The following is a 9,033-nucleotide window of genomic DNA, read 5'->3' on the forward strand; positions in this document are numbered from 1 at the left end:
CGATGAATTTCAAGAGAATTCTACATCTTTCCATCCTTCTTCTTCTTCTTCTTCTTCTTCTTCTTCTTCTTCTTCTTCTTCTTCTTCTTCTTCTTCTTCTTCTTCTTCTTCTTCTTCTTCTTCTTCTTCTTCTTCTTATTATTATTATTATTATTATTATTATTATTCTTATTCTTATTATTATTATTATTGTTGTTGTTGTTGTTGTTGTTGCTACTAGTTGTATGCAAATATGCCTGCCATATCGCGTTAGCCTTAGTTACTCTGACATACCATAAAACAACAAAGTGAATGTTATATTTCTCAAAAATACTCCGTTTTAAAACTATCAATTTTCTGCCAAAATCATTCTGACGTAGCTTAATAAAAGGTAAATACTTTATACTATATTTCAACAATAAACACCTTTCACTAATACACCAAGAAATGTATATAAGATCGATTTTTATATTTCCTCTCTAAAATATTTGAAGATTCCTTGTTCTGGTCTTTCAATATTTCATATGTAAAAGGTGGTGAGCTGCGGAAACGTTAGCACGCCTGGCGAAATGCTAAGCGGTATTTCGTCTTCTGTTACGTTCTGAGTTCAAATTCCACCAAGGTCGACTTGGCCTTTCATCCTTTCGGGGTCGATTAAATAAGTACCAGTTACGCACTGGGGTCGATGTCATCGACTTGATCCCTTTGTCTGTCCTACTTTGCAAAGACTTTCAGACATACACACACATACACACACACATGCAAATCATATATATATATATGTGTGTGTCTATATATTTGTGCGTGTAGGTATGTGTGTGGGTGCTTGTATATGTCTTTGTGTGTATGTTTATATATATATGTATACACCTTACCGACGCTTTTGATTGAACATATGCCCAGACCAACACTCATATAGACAAAAGCAGGTATACATACACACCCACACACACACACACGCACACACACACACACGCACACACACACACACATATGCGTCTGTATATATATGTACGGATTGATATATATATACATACATATATACATATATATATATGCACGCACATATGTGTTTATATATGCGTATGTATATAAAGACGCATCCTCAGCAGCACAGTCGTACACACACTCCCACATTCATACACACACAGACCTACGTACACTGACACCTTTATAGAGATACACAAACACTCACACACTCACACGCACACACACGCACACACATTAACCTACTAATTGTAGTTGTAATGCTTTAAACTGCCAACATTCCTGTCATCGCCTCACCACACGATATACACTGCACGATGCCTACAATGAAAAACAGATGATACAGTCTCCATGAATATGTTACTGGGAAGCTGGAAGCAAATCAGAGCTGACATTACTGTTATCCTTGCTATAGTACCTCTTTCCTTTTCAACCCGCCAATCCCTGGTGTCTCGTTTACTCGTCTTGGGCCCACCCTTCGTAAACGTGGGGAAGATGGAGGTTCGCGAATTCGGGATTGCTGGATTTGATGAGATTAGATAGGGTGGGGACGGTCGCGGTCGTCATAGTGAATGTAATTTCGATGATGATGGTGATGATGATGATGGTGGTGGTGGTGGTGGTGGTCTACACCGTGATCTTAACTTTACACACACACGCACACGCACGCACACACACACAAACACACACACACATATGCGTATATACGTGCACACACACATACATATATGATTTCATATATTTATATGTATGAAATAATATCAATACATACATATATACATATATATATATATATATATATATATATATATATATATATATATATATATATATATATATATAGCCATGATAATTATCATGGCTACCGAATAATTGTTATATATATATATATACATATATATATATATATATATATATATATATATATATATATATATATATATGTGTGTGTGTGTGTGTGTGTGTGTGTGCGTGCGGATTGTGTGTGTGGGTATGTGGTTTGTGTGTTTGTGTGTGTACTTGTACGTGTGTGTATTTATTCACATAAAACGTACACTCACCCACATACATATACAAGCATACAGATAGGCGCACATACAAAAGAAATGCGTCTACGTCACACGCATGCACACACATCAAGTAGATCTAAATGTGCAGGAGGAATACATATCCAAGATAGATATTCTTTCTTATTCTATAATGTTTACTACATAACCAACATCAAAATGACATCACAACTTTGACATACCGTGAACAAAAAAAAAACAAAACAAAAGGAAAAAAACAGAAGCTGGAGACAAACAAATATATAAATAACATCACGAATGACATCACAAACTTGACATGCTATAAAAACGTAAGGTAAAGACAAAACAAATATATATTATTACGTGTTTATTCTTGTCTTGTTCATGAGGGTATACGCGAGCCAACTGGAATTTCTATTACATAAGACATACACACATAAACACACGCACACACACACACACACACACACACACACACACACACACACAGATAAGCATACACACATACATGCTTATATATTATATTCCTTACGTGCACCCATCCCCCATTCAATATAAACATAAACAAGCATGTCCCGATTACACTCTCCGAACTCGGCGTCTCCAAGCAAACTTCGTCCATATTTGAACATGTTGTTCCTATTGGAATTCTCTTCTCTCCTTCAGGATATTTTCTATATTGGAAAATAGAATCTTTGTTATTTTCGATATTGCTTCTCTTCTAGCGCTTTATGCTGTTTGTTATTGCTGTCAATAATCTTATTGTTATTATATTGTTGTTACTGATGATGATGATGTTATTGTTTCCTCTTTGTCATTAGATAGAATTTTATTTATTCACATGTCAACTTTGAATTTGTAATAAATTTTTCACTGAACCTCAAGCTCTCTTTCTCTCTTTCTCTATCTCTGCCTGCTTCTCAATCTTTCTTTCTCCTTTCTCACAATCTTACGTTTTCTCTATTTCTAGATGTATTTCTCGTTCTAAGTCTTTCATGTTGTCTATCTATGATTTTCATTGTGTATCCTCATGGATATATTGTTCTGCGTGGCTCAATCTTTATAGTTTCCGCCCAATAGATTGTAAAGGAAAACAAGATGCTTTGACACAACAAGTTCACATTAAAACAAGTTCACATTAAAACAAGTTCACATTAAAAATTTCAAATTAGATTTTAAGTAAAAAAAGAAAATAACAAACAATAATAATAAAAATATTACAAAATATAACAAAACACACTCAGAAGCAAACATGCAAATAAAACTAGCGAACGAATGAATACAAAGAAACCAAGGTAAACACAGGAACCAAAATCACAATAACAAAACAATCAACGTTCAAATTTGAGAGAAATTTAATTTAAAGGGCAAAAAGAAAAAAAAAACAAAGAGACGAAACAAAGTAGAAATGGAATAAATGGAAGCAATATAACATATCACATAACAAAATGGCGGATGTCACGCGACTTCGACCACAACAGAGTTTTGAATGCCAACAATTTGAACTGTTTGTATAGTCTAAACGGCAGAATGGCTAAAGTCAACAATCACAGGCGCACACGTAGGTGTGTGATTAGAAGATTATGTTTCTCATGAATACGCTCTTGCCTGTTCAATCCCACAGCGTGAGCAAAACAGGTCTCGGTTTGTTTCGTGTTATGTGACTTCAATTTGCTGGACAAAAAATACAGGAACCTACTCGTGTGTGTGTGTGTGTATGGTGTTTACTGTCTTTTACTCTTGTACATATTTCAATCATTTGACTGCGGCCATGCTGGAACACCGCCTTTAGTCGAGCAATTCGACCCAAGGACTTATTCGTTGTAAACCTAGTACTTATTCTATCGGCCTCTTTTGCCGAACCGCTATGTTACGGGACGTAAACACACCAGCATCGGTTGTCAAGTAGTGTTGGGGTGACAAACACAGACAAACAAACATACACACACACATACATACATATATATACATATATATATATATATATATATATATATATATATATCATAAATATATAGGGATTGACAGTAACCTGCTTCTCCAACATACTGAGAATTCAGAAATAGCAGTCAAAGAACTACTGATTTCAAAACTACAAATTATTACTCCAAATTGTTAATTATTAATTTTATTACTAATTGATGATTCCCTGCCCTGCATATATATATATATATATATATATATATATATATATATATATATATATATATATATATATATATATATATATATATATATATATGCACGACGGGCGTCTTTCAGTTTCCGTCTACCAAATCCACTGACAAGGCTTTGGTCGGCCCGAGACTATATCAGAAGACACTTGCCAAGGTGCCAAGCAGTTGGACTGAACCCGAAACCATGTGGCTGGTAAGAAAGCTACTTAACACACAGTCACACTTTCGCTTTATATATGATTATGTATATATACATGTACATATATATATATATATATATATATATATATATATATATATATATATATATATATACATATGTATGTATATGTCTAAATATATGGATGAGAATACACACATAAAGCAAAACATACAAATCAGCGCCTATACATACACACGTATACATGTATATATATATATATATATATATATATATATATATATATATATATATATATATATATATATATATATATATATATATATATATATGTGTGTGTGTGTGTGTGTGTGTGGGTGTGTGTGTATATATATATATATATATATATATATATATATATATACATATTATCTCTACTCCGGATTTATATTTGCTCCATTACATCGTTTCAAATAAACTATATATTTGTGTGCGTGCGTGTGCGCTCACGTGTGTTTCTGTGTGTGTGTGTGTGTGTGCGTGTGTGTGTGTGTATACGCGTGTGTGTCTGTGTGTATGTGCTTGCTTATGAAGTAATTTATATTCATGTATGTATTCTTGTATACAGAAGGAAAAAGGAACACAAATGTGCATTTGATTAAAAATAACGAGTTACACCGAAATTCCATTTTCGCTTAGATTTCATTAATAAATGAAAGAAATTCGTCTGTTGGAAACTTGTATGTAAAGACACTGTTGTCTATAAAATACCCTAAAGTACCAAATCAATAACTGTTCGTGTTATAACAGAACATATGGTCGCGAGTTCTAAACGGTTGCTTTTATAGCTGGTGTTGCGCATTCTATTAATGTTGCTTTTTCACTCCAGATCAACCGTAATCGATCAGACAAATTATATTCAAAGGTATAGCCAACATACTTTATTGCGCCCATGTAGTTCTCAGACAGTACGAAAAAATTCAGAGAGTTCACTATTATTTCCAGCAACGTAATTGACCACACATAGGTCTACTTGTTGAATTCTTTCAGATTTCTTCCTGGCAGAATCATTAGCACGCCGGACGAAATCGTTAGCGGCGTTTCGCCAGTCTTCATGTTCTGAGTCCAATTTCCGCCGAGGTCGGCTTTGCCATTCATCCTTTCGGGGACGATAAGTACCAGTTATGCACTGCGGTCGATGTAATCAACTAGCCCCCTCCCTCAACTTTACGCCTTCTGCTTATAGTAGAAAGCTTTGTTATGTCTCTGTTCGTGTCTGTGTGTCTGTCTGCCTCTCTCTCTCTTTCTCTGTCTCTGTCTCTGTCTCTCTCTCTCTGTATATATATATACATACACACACACACACACACACACATATATATATATATATATATATATATATATATATATATATATAGCATCTAGTAGAAGATCTAGCCCCGCTATAGATGGTCTAGTCCGAATATAATACAGCTGAAATATTGGTAGATAGATAGTAAGAATATGATAAATAGGGAAAGAGTGAAATTGTGATGTAATGAATGAAAAAGGAAGATAATAAATAGCTGATGAGAAATTTATAAATAGGTATACACATGGAGAGAGGAATGATTGTGTTATGGTACGGAAAGAAAAGACTGATGTAAAAAGGAAGAGCCAAATGTTAACCAGTAAAGATGGAAATTGGAATTAGTACCGAATACAATCATATTTGTTTTTTTTAATCAATATTTTAGGCTATCCTTTTCGACGTCTCAACATTTTTCGACAATCTCGGATTTAGAATTTAGTTGATACATCCGGGTACGCTCGAAAATATTAATATAAGTATATTCTCCGACGTATGCAGATTATATTTTTGCTGTTATACCTGTAATCTATAAATGCATTCAAAACGATATGTAGCTAGAAAGCTAAGTCACCTATCACTTTTCGATATATATGAAGTTTGATAGGGTTTAATATTAGCGTGTCTTACATTGCATTTCCGCTGTCTCTGTAAATATTGCTCTATCAACTTGCTGGGATTAATCACTCAAATTATAAGTGGTAGATAATGGCTTTAACGTGGCAGGATGTATTTAGTTGGCGACCATTGGTATATCTCTAACAACAAATTTCTTGAACTTGGTTTGCGTCACGTTTCTATATTTGGAGAGCAATGGGTAATTAAATTAATGTATTGAAGGTTGTGTTTCTTAAACAATTTCCTATATCAGCGTATTAAGAAACATTCATCCAAAATTGTGTGGCGAAATTGTTTTCAGCATATTAAAATAGCATTCAACTTCAACTATGGATACAGGTAATTTTAGTTCAACAGGCAACCTTCAAATTATCTGACCCCACCACACACACGTATATATATATATATATATATATATATATATATATATATATATATATATATATAAATATATATATATATGTGTGTGTGTGTGTGTGTGTGTGTGTGTGCATATATAGACCTACCCAGGTGCAACTCCATAAGATTGAACACAATTCAATGTGACTTAGCACTAATACTTCAATTACACAATTTCATATAAAAAAATAAATGAATATTTTAAACCAGATGATTATCTCAAAAGGCCCGACGCCCTACATTAAAGCATACCCAATACACAGCTAATATAACGATCCCGGGAAAGATCGAACTTCAAATTGGTAACGAATAACTTTCAACTTATTAAATACACAGATCTATGTGAATACCACAAGACACTTAATCCGTTGCTCTATCGATTCTTCCGCTCCATCTGCATTTTTTAAAACAGTAAATAATGAAATGAAACCAGTATAACACTGTAAAAACTACCGTATTGATCTGCCTAGCAACTGGTAAGCTATTGGCAAGTCTGCATTCTAAGTTCTTTGATCTTGGTTCATTTAATTTATCTATAAATATTCAATATTACTTATATTTTTCTACTTAATGTTAATAATGTTGTTTAATACATATTCTTGTTTATTTTAAAATTTTATTTGTTTGTACGAGCGCAATTGTCTTTTTGTTTATTTATTTATTCATTTATTATTTATTTAGTTAATAGTATTGAGATCATTTCAATCATATTAATTTTAAACAAATTTATACAAAACAAAACGTACATATGTATAAATATATGAACATGAATATATGCAGATATGTATGCCCGTATGTATGTAAATATATAACACACAAATACACGGAGATGTAAATACACATAACACGCACGCACACACGCACGCACACACGCACGCCCGCCCGCCCGCCCGCCCGCCCGCCCGCACGCACGCACGCACATATACGTGTTAATGCGTATATTTGTATGTATGCATAATGTATACGAATGCATATATACATACATTATATGTATATGCATGTCTGTATACAATTATTGCGTATATACAATTATTTCGAAATTATCGATATTGATTATATATTTATTCTAGATGTACAATTTATATGAAACTCGCGCATACACAAATACATTTGCCTGCACACACATACACACACAAACACACACACCACAACATATCCCACACTCCCCACAACCACACATCCACATACACACGCAAAACACATTCATGTATAAATATATATGTATATATAGATATATATATATATATATATATATATACACACATACATATTTATATAGATATCTCCCTCACTTTATATTGTACATACACATACACGCACACACACACACACACACACACACACACACACACACACACACACACACACATATATAGTTGTTTCTCATTTCGTTACCGACATACGTGTCTATGTCTGCAGGCAGAAAGAAATATGATGTTCTTCGTCTGCGATTATTATTTTTATTATTATCATTATTATTATTATTATTATTATTATTATTATTATTATTATTATTATTATTATTATTATTATTATTATTATTATTGTTGTTGTTGTTGTTGTATTGTTATTATTATTATTATTCTTATTATTGTTGTTGTTGTTATTATTATCATTATTATTATTATTATTGTTGTTCTTGTTATGTTCACCAACATCATCATCGCGCTAATTGTTGCCATCATCATCATCATCATCATCATCATCATCATCATCATCATCATCATCATCATCATCATTATTATTATTATTTTTATTATTATTATTATTATTATTATTATTATTATTATTATCATTATTATTGCTTTCTTTCTCTTCGACGGACTGTAAATTGAGACTGCGTTCTATAAACTTCCTACCAGTTATTTTTATTGTTGTTATTGTTCAAGACATTCTCATGCATAAACAGGTTTTAAAAAAACAAACAAACAAAACTTTCGTTATTTATCCTTCGCGTCTGCTGGCTGCAGGCAAACATTTCTTTTCTTGTTAAGAATTTGTCAACGTGTTTGACGTTTAGAAAAAGAGGAGCAGTAGGAGGCATGTATGTCCACTGCGGCCGTAATAACTCTCATACTACCATCTGCTTCTCAAATGAATTAGCGACTTTATTCCGTAGGTTTTTTTCCTATAACTATATTAAGAAATCTGTTAGTATAACGAGAAGCGACAAACTCAAGAAATACTGTGGTTGGATATAGCGATGTAGCAATAATCTGAAAGAATGGTTCTCAACCATTTTTTGCCTATGGATCCGTTTGTATCCTACTGGATCCCCATAATATGTTTAAAGAAATCCTATTCTATTTTTATAATTAAATACCATTAGGAACTGTATATGAAATTGTTAAAATTATT

This window comes from Octopus bimaculoides, chromosome 13 (genome assembly GCF_046866305.1).
Source record: "Octopus bimaculoides isolate indiv1 chromosome 13, ASM4686630v1, whole genome shotgun sequence".
In the NCBI taxonomy this organism is placed as follows: Eukaryota; Metazoa; Mollusca; class Cephalopoda; order Octopoda; family Octopodidae; genus Octopus; species Octopus bimaculoides.